Here is a 9,536-nt window from a genome sequence, read left to right as displayed (position 1 = left end):
AGTCTACCCCACTTCAAAGGCACTCTTTGGTATAACTATTTGGGCTCTGACCCTACCATCACAGTACACCACTGAACTTGTGAAGAAACCTGCCAGGAGTAAAGACTCCTCTGCCACAAGGATTGCCACTTTGCCTGACTGCACCTCAGAAGGAGATGCTTTCTGCTTTGCTGAGCTGTCCTGCTGCCTGCTTATCACTGCCCAGCTGACTGCTGATCTCTGCCCAGCTGAGGACAAAGACTGAACCCATCTATCTTGAATCCAGAGTGACTCCAAGAGCTTGGTGACTTGCCCTTTGTTCTGAAGTCTCAGGGCTATCAAAGACTTCCTCCAACAGCACCTGGACTCTGCCATCTGTGAGTCCTGCCCTGCCAAGTAGGGTCAATCCAGTCCTGGGCCCCAGAAAAGTGATTTCTGCTATCCAGAACTATCAGACTCAATGCAGTGACAACTACGCGCCGATCAGAACCGACGTTTCGCCCTTTGACACCAACGCACTGCTGATCCGAGGATATCCCTGTGTGGCTCAACGATGACCCGACTGCTAGGTTCGATGGTGAAGCAGTGCCTGCATAGTAAGTGGTTCGACGCCAATACGGACTTGACTGCGAGGGTCCCAGTGTGGCTTGAAACAGATACATCGAGTCTTCGACGCCAATGCTTGCTCCATCCAAGGTACTTTTTCAGGGGGCTCTGTGTGGGTACTGTAACCGGCCTGACCTCGAACTCAGTCGGCCTGAACTTTGGATTTACCCTGGTCCAGTGTGACCTCAAGTAACCCCTCAGCACTATTTGACTCTAACCACTACTTTTTGATGTAATCTTTAAAAGCTCACAACTCCAGTTCTACTTATTGGATTTTTGTTGTTTTGGTCTTGTTTTATTCAGAGAAATATCCTCTAGTTTGCTTAACCTCAGTGCAGTATGTATTTGTTGTGGTGTTTTCATTTATTGTGTTAATGTGTGTGTGGCACAAATACTTTACATATTTCCTCTTTAGAAAGGCTGATTGCTCTGTGCCAAGCTACCAGAGGGTGAGCACAGGTTATCTTTTAGTGTGTATCTAGCTTACCCTGACTGGGATTGTGGTCCCTACTTGGACTGGTTGAATACATCTACCACCTAGACACCCAATTTCTAACAGGTGGTTTCTTAGTTCCACCTGTTCCAAACCATAGAACTTCCTTTTTTTCCCCTCAACCAAACTCTAGGAGAAAGGACTCTTCACATTCTGGATGTCAAACAATCCCTCTCGTATTATGTAGATAGGCCAAAATGTTTCAAAAATACTCAACAAATATATCTGATAGAGACTGTTAGTTGTAGATTTCTTACCATAGAATTTCCTCCAGATGCCTCTGATCTCCGCCTCTCCCCGGTGGCCGTCCCATCCCAGTAGTGATGTATCCACCACCACTGTTAGATCTGTTTGGGGAAGGGAGAGAGATCTGCCTCTGACCCAATCTTGGTTCATTAGCCACCACTTCAGTTGGTGCACAGTTCCATCTGAGATCTGGACATAGACTGAAAGATTCCCCTGATGCTGCGGCCACTGGAACTTCAGGTCCAACTGCAGAGCCTGCATATGCCATCGGGAATAATCCACCAGCAGGATTCAGGGGGCCGTAAGGACCAGCAGCCTCAGAGTCATTCTCACCTAAATCTGGGATAGAGGCTGACACATAGGTATCATGGCCCAAATATCCCAGACTTGCTGCTCAGAAGGATAGGCCCGAACCTGCACTGTGTCCAGACCCGTCCCAATAAAAGCGAGCATCTGAGAGGGAGTCAGGTGTGACTTTGGCACACTGATAGTGAACCCCAGCGAATGCAGGAGGTCTGCCATCAGTGGCGACTTGCCAAGGGAGTGATGCATAACCGTGGGCGCAAAATCCGTTCCGTTCGTGGAATTTGCGGATTTTTGGCAATTTCGTGGTCCGCGAATCCCGCAAATTTGCCCAAAAATCCATAAATTCGCAAGCTGGCGGATTTTTTTGCTTGGTCGCGCTTGAAAAATACAATATTGCGCGCGCGGCGTTGACTTACCGTGATTCTGTGTTTGCCAAGTTGTTTTTCTCCTGGTTTGCGTGTGCTGCGCCATTTTGGATCTTGCTGCGTGATCGCGCAAGAGTTTTTCGACCGCGATTAAGTCATTGCAGCCCGCCATCTTGCACAGCGAGAGTTTGACAACGTGAGTACGTCATAAGGGCCCGCGATCACGCATCGTGGGAGTAAACAATTGCGAACACGTAGATGCAGCGCGCAGCTGACTTCCGGCGGGAGATTTGAACAGCTCGCTTTCCCGAACTTGCAACAATTGCAATTCTGCACAAGAAATCCACCGCAGGCAGCATAAACCTTCTGAAAATCATGATTTTGATCAGAATAACTCCTCAGATTGACATTTGGTTGCACTTATTTGTGCAAGGAGTCCATTTTTGTGGGGGGGTGGGAGGAAGGAAGTGCCCCAGAGTCTCCAACTTCCTGTTCCTGTCTAGCAGGCTCCTCCCAGTGCTTTGTCCATGTCCTGGTCACTTTTGATTTGGATCTGGAGCTGGAAGGATTACTTTATGTGGCTGCTGCTGGATATTTGTATTTGAGAACTTTTGGGACTTTGGAGTTTGATCACTTTTGGATTTGAGATTTTACAAGTAAGTTGGTGTTGTTTGTTTGGGGCATTGCAGTTGCTGCAACTGCAATTTTAAAACTTTTTCACAACTTAAAAAAATATATATTGTGATATTGTGGGTAGCCACAGTATCCAGTAGGCCCAGGGCTAGTCATGGGTGCATGATACAACTGTTTCTGTGAGTTTTTGAACTTAAATCTCATTTATGTCATGGAATTTTAGCTCACTGTTATATGTGGATTTTTTTTTACATTTTGGGGTGCCTGTAAAGCCTCACTAGCCAGTAGGCCCAGGGATAGTGAGTGGTGCATGGACCAAGTCTTTCTCTGGGGTGTCCTGAATTTAAACATCATTGAGGGCATGGATGGCATTGGATTGTGGTGATTTTTGTGTGTTTTACAACTTTGTGGGTGCTGTTGGGGCTTGACCATTTGGGCGGGGGCCATTTTGAGGCCTGGCCATGTGGTGGGGGTCAAGGGGCCATTTTGAAGCCAGGCAGTGTGCTTTGTTTCATAGGCCTGCACCCAGTTTGCCCTGCTTTCATCCATTATGCCCAGGGGTAGTGAGTGGTGCATGGACCTAGTCTTTCTGTGGGGTGTCTTGAATTTAAGCATCATTGAGGGCATGGATGGCATTGGATTGTGGTGATTTTTGTGTGTTTTTCGACTTTTTGGGTTGTTATTGGGGCCTGGCCATGTGGGTGGGGGCCATTGTGAGGCCTGGTCCAGGCAGGGCCTGGTCATGTAGTGGGGGTCAAGGGGCCATTTTGAAGCCAGGCAGTGTGCTCAGGCCTGCACCCAGTTTGCCTTGCTTTCATCCATTAGGCCCAGGGGTAGTGAGTGGTGCATGTATCAAGTCTTTCTGTGGGGTGTCTTAAATTTAAACATCATTGAGGGCATGGATGGCATTGGATTGTGATGATTTTTGTGTTTTTCGACTTTTTGGGTGCTGTTGGTGCCTGGCCATGTGGTGGGGGTCAAGGGGCCATTTTGAAGCCAGGCAGTGTGCTTTGTGCCATTGGCCTGCACCCAGTCTGCCCTGCTTTCATCCATTATGCCCAGGGGTTGTGAGTGGTGCATGGACCAAGTCTTTCTGTGTGTTCTCTTGATCGTAAACATCATTTAGGGCAGGAATGTAATTGGATTGGGGTGATTTTTGTGTGTTTTCTGACTTTTTGGGGTGTTGTTGGGGCCTGGCCATGTGGGTGGGGGCCATTTTGAGGCCTGGTCCAGGCAGGGCCTGGCCATGTGGGTGGGGGTCAAGGAGCCATTTTGAAGCCAGGCAGTGTGCTCAGGCCTGCGCCCAGTTTGCCTTGCTGTCATCCATTATGCCCAGGGGTAGTGCGTGGTGCATGGACCACATCTTTCTGTAGGGTATCTTCAATTTAAACATCATTGAAGGCATGGATGGCATTTAATTGTGGTGATTTTTGTGTGTTTTTCGACTTTTTGGGTGTTTAACTGATGTTCCTCTGGCTTCCTTTGCTTTTAGGTGCACAAGAGAACCACCAGTGCCAGGATGAAGTCCTGCAGCAGTGTGTGCAGCACAATGTCACGTGACGTCACGTGTGGCCACAGACAACTCTGCAACTCGTGCAACTGCGGCCTGCTGTTCTGACATCTGAAGAAGATGGGCCCAAAGAAAGGTGGCCGTAGCGCCTCTACGAAAAAAGTTGCCAGTGCCACTGCCAGTAAGAAGGAGCAGAAGAAGCAAGTGGCACCACCTACCAAGGAGACTGGTGTGCCCACCGACACCTTTTTTGGGGAAAAAAAACTATGCCTGCAGCAGCAGCGGTGTCCGCCGGGGACCAAGCTGGGAGCAGCACCTCCGCTTCATTGGGCTCAGTGCCACCACGCCGAGTTAGGTCCAAGCCCATGAGTGTTGCAGAGGCAGCCACTTTAATTGTTCAATCACCATCGACCAGTGGTTTCGGCTCATTGCAAGAAAGTAGCATCCAATCAACGCCGGGTGTAACTCAGCTGACGAGTGTTCAACAACCACAGCTGCAGCGACAACCACAGGTGCAACTAGTACAAGCACAAGTACATGGGCAAGGAGAGGCGCAAGTACATGCGCAAGGAGAGGCGCAAGTAGAGGCGCAAGTAGAGGTGCGAGGAGAGGCGCATGGAGAGGCGCATGGAGAGGCGCAACTTGAGGCGCATGGAGCAGCACAACTGCCCACAATGCTTGTTCCTCCAGAAGTAGGGGCACATCAGGAAATCGAGATTGAAGCGGAGGTATCATCCGAGGAAGCCACTCCTCCTGATGGTGATCCATTGTCTTCCAGATACCCAGCAAGAAAAATGTCAAGGAGGGCTACTACAAGTTCTTCTTCAAGCCCCCTTCCTTCTGATGATCTTGATGTTGATTGGAACCCACCAATGCAGTCTGAGAGTGAGACACGCCATGAGCCGACAAAGGTAGCTAAGCCTAAAAGGAAGGTTCCCGCAAGGCTTCCACTTATGGGTGATGACGACAAACAAGAAGTGTTGTATTCTGCTGCTGATGAACAGTCTGACGATGACTCAGTCATCACAGTCGTCACTCCAGGCCCAGCGGGCATGCAGCAGACAGACATTTTTATGCTATCCTCAATTGCTGCTGAGCGTGATGTGGGCGACGTGGCACTGGTACCACCACCAATGCAGTTAACTACTACACCAACACAGCTTCATATTTTCTCGTCAGAAGGGCCGGCAGGGACTTCCATCCAGCTCGAACTCCATTACCTCAAGTAGTGGTGCGGTAAGTGCAGAACAGAGTCAAATTCAGCCACGCCCATCCTCCACTTCATCTGGCATTTAAAGTAGCACCTCCACCACCAGCAGACATCTCCAGTCCCCAGTTTGGGACTTTTTTAGTGTTAGCAAAAAGGCAGAAAACATGGTAGTTTGTTCCATTTTGTAAAGCTGTAGTTAGTCGGGGAAAGCTTGGTACCAACTATACCGGAGGCCAGAGAGGTCATCTCTAAAAACACCACACTATCATTTGGGAGGCGCACATGAGCAAGATCCGGGAAACCACACGTACAACAAATCCAAATGTATCCATTCATATTGCATCTGATGATGACGAGGGGCTGATCGTGCAGGGGGGAAGTGAAGAAGCGACAGAGATTTTTTCTGGTACACCCAGTACCCCTGGCAGCAGCACTGCAGTGGTAGCGCCCACACCCTCTACCCCAGCAGCATCTATGAGACACTCTAAGAGCCTGGGAGAGACACCAATGCGAACAACTACTTCAATGAGCCTAACTGGTTTGAAGAAGTCTGCATCATCATCATCACGTAAAACAGTCCAGACCACCATTAGAAGCATGTCGGAGACGCCATTTAAACACAACCACCCAACGGCACGTCTGTATAACGCAAAGCTGGCTAAAATGCTAGCACTGGACCTTCTCCCTTTTTCTTTCGTGGAAGGGGTGGGTTTTCTAGAATTTCTGGCAACAGTCTGCCCTAAATGGAAGGTTCCTAGCCGGTCCTATTTTGCCAGAGTTGCTGTTCCAGCACTACATCAAGATGTGCTGAAGGTGATTGGCGCAGCTATTCAGAAGAGTGGTGTTCACACTATCCATCTGACAACAGACATGTGGACCAGTTGCCAAGCCCTTGATTACATGTGCATCACTGCACACTGGGTCTCTTTTGCAGGGGTTAAAGACAAGTTAAAAGCAGGTGTTGACACGGACACAGTTTTTCAAGCTACTCGGAAGTTGAAGTTGAAGATATTTGTTGAGTGCACTTATACCATGCGGTTTCATGGCGCTAAGAAGTGATTGCACAGAGGGGAAGTAGAGAGTTACTGTCCAGAAAAAGCTAAGGAGAAAAGGTGAGTTTTCAGGGCTCTATGAAAGTCCATGTAGGAGGGCGTGGATCTAATTGAAAAAGGAAGAGCATTCCAGAAGCCGGGGGCAAGAATGGAAAACCCCGCGCCTCCCAGTTTCTTCCTCCGAAAGTGGGGCACTTCCAACAAAATCTGCGTGGACGAACTGAGGGTTCTGCTGGGGGCATAGGCTCGAATTTCTGAGTTGACAAAGGCGGGAGCGGTGCCCACCAGGGCCATAAAGGTCAGGCAGCCAAGTTTAAAAAGGGAACGATAGGAGACAGGCAGCCAGTGGAGATATTTGAGCAGAGGGGTGACCCGGTGGAATTTGGGAGCCTATGAATAAGGCGGGCAGCTTGATTTTGAATGAGTTGGCGTCTCTTAAGCTCGTAGGCAGGAATGCCGTTCCCGTAATCGAGGCGGGAGATGATCAAGGCCATCACGGTGAGCTTAAGAGCCTCTAGAGAGAAGAAGCAGGACATTTTTCAGATAATCCTGAGAGACAGGAAACATGTTGAAACCACTGCACTGATCTGGGGGCGCATCGTCAGGTCATGGCTGATTTTAATACCCAAGGTTTTAGCTGAGGAGGAGGGTAAGGGAGTGGCACCAAGGGCAGGGGGCCAAAAAGCAGGGGTCCAAGGGCTGGGAGAACCACCGATAAGGACCAGCTCCGTCTTATCGGGATTGAGCTTTAGGTGATTCTGGTTCATCCAGTCGTATACAAACAGTCGTGAGGTGTGAAGCTTGGAAATGGGATCCGAAGAGGAGGAAAGGTCAAAGATGAGCTGGAGGTCATCAGCATAGTTAAATACTGAGACCTCCATCTGCTGGAGAGCAGCTATTAGAGGATGAATATAGAGATTAAAAAGAAGCGGGATAACGATGAGCCCTGGGGGACCCCACAGGTGACAGGGCAGGCGAGAGCAGCAAAGCCGTCCAAATGGACTGCTTGGGTCCTGTCCCGTAGGAATTAAGCTAGCCAGGCCAGGGCCGAGCCCTGAATGCCGGCGCCCCTGACACGGTTGAGAAGAATGGAGTGGTCGACCGTGTGGAAGGCGGCGGACAAGTCAAGGAGGACTAGTGCCTGGGGGTGTTGGAATCCGCGCTTCTCCTGAGCTCATCCATAATGGCAAGAACGACAGATTCAGTCGAATGTGCCGGACGGAAACCCGCCTGATTAGAGGCCAGGAGTTGGTGTTCCTCAATGAAAGTGGAAAGATAGCAGGTGACCTTGCCCAGGAACGGAAGCATGGAGATGGGTCGGAAATTGGAACGGGTGCAAGGGTCAGCTCCAGATTTTTTGAGATTTTTTGAGATTTTTTGAGAATGGGAATGACTGCTGCCGATTTAAAGGCAAGAGGGACAACGCCCTGTGTGATGGAAGCATTAAGGAGAGTTAGAGGGGGCTCAGAACAGCTGGAGAAAAACTTCCCTCAAGATACGTGCCGGGCAGCAGTCGTACGGAGACCCTGATTTTACTTTCTTCAGAAGTTTGAGAAAGATATCTTTAGTAATGGTGGGGAACTGATCTAGGGGGCGGATGGGAGAGAGAGAGGAGGCAGGGAAAAGGACGGGAAAGGTGATGGAATGGAAAGGACTCGGAAACATGCAACAGTAGCAATGTTTGCCATGGAGAAATCTCATACTGCACCTAACCTTTTGGAGGAGTTTGACAGGAAGGTCTATGCATCCAAGAAATCGCATGATTGGTTATGTTTCCACGGATAATGGCAGTAATATAGTTAAGGCCATGCAGCAAGGTGGCTATTTCAGAGTGCCGTATTTGGCGCACAGTATTAACATTGTTGTGCAAGATTTCTTGAAAAAAGAAATCACAGTCAGCAAGTTACTGACCACCTGCCAAAGAATCTGCACACATTTCAGCCATTCTTTTAAGGCCCGGAAGAAGCTGAGGAGCATGCAACATGAACGTAGACTGCCAGTCAAAGGACTCATCCAGGAGGTGGCAACACGTTGGAACTCAACCTTCTACATGCTTGAGCGTCTGTCTGAGCAGCGGGGGGTAATCAATGAGTATGTCTTTGCCCTGGGTTCTACTATGAAAGACATGAGGCTAGAGTTGGAGGAATGGAAGCTATTTGCAAGCCTGACAGACATGCTTCGTCCTTTTGAGGTCTTCACGCGTGAAGTCAGCAGGGAGGACTGTTCTTTGGGCAAAGCTTTCCCATTGTTGCGCATGCTGAAGCACCAACTGAAGGCGGTGTCTTCAACGTTCTGAGATGATGCTGAAAAGCAAGACGCATATCAGTTGGCGGAGAGGTTATTAAGCCGCCTAGTTGACAATGAAAGGCTTAAAAAATACATACAGAACAACATTTGTGCCACTATTCTGGATCCACGGTACAAAAAGGCTGTGGCCAGCAAAGCATTCATTTATTCATTTCAAAGTACAAACATTGGCTAGCTCTGTCAGCCACTCGGATCAAAAAAGAGCGGCAGAAAATTGAATGAGCCGGTAGAAGTACTACTGAATCAGCAGGCCATCCGGCGTCAAGTTCAACTTCTGAATCTGTGGCCGAAGGGAGTCACTTTCCCTCACAGCCGTTAACGACACCAGCAACCATATCATCATCCTCACCTGCACCAGGCTCAGCCATAATATTGTCGGAAGCGGATTGGCCAACGCATCAAGGGTTTGCTCGTTCCAGTGATGCAAAGGCCACTGATGGTACGCAAAGTGGACCAACCCTGGAGAACCTTGAGTCGATGGTGCAGGCCTATCTGGATGACCCAACAGAGGTCTTTGTTAATCAGAACCCATTGCTGTATTGGTATGGGAAAAGGCGTCTATGGCGACTGATCACCAACCTGGCTCTAAAATATTTGTCTTGCCCACTCGCAAGTGTGTCTTCTGAACGTGTTTTCAGTGCTGCTGGTGCCATTGTAACTTCAAAAAGGACCCACCTCTCGCCCAAAAATGTGGAGAGGTTAACACTGATCAAGATGAATCAGCACTTCATACCACCAGATTACAAAATACGTGAATGCACGCAGGAAGAAGAGGACACCGACTTAGGTGACGGAAGTTCTTCTCTGTTAGCTGACCTACTCCTGTCTC

Source organism: Lissotriton helveticus, chromosome 3_1 (assembly GCF_964261635.1).
Source record: "Lissotriton helveticus chromosome 3_1, aLisHel1.1, whole genome shotgun sequence".
In the NCBI taxonomy this organism is placed as follows: domain Eukaryota; kingdom Metazoa; phylum Chordata; class Amphibia; order Caudata; family Salamandridae; genus Lissotriton; species Lissotriton helveticus.
This window is presented reverse-complemented; position numbering follows the sequence as displayed.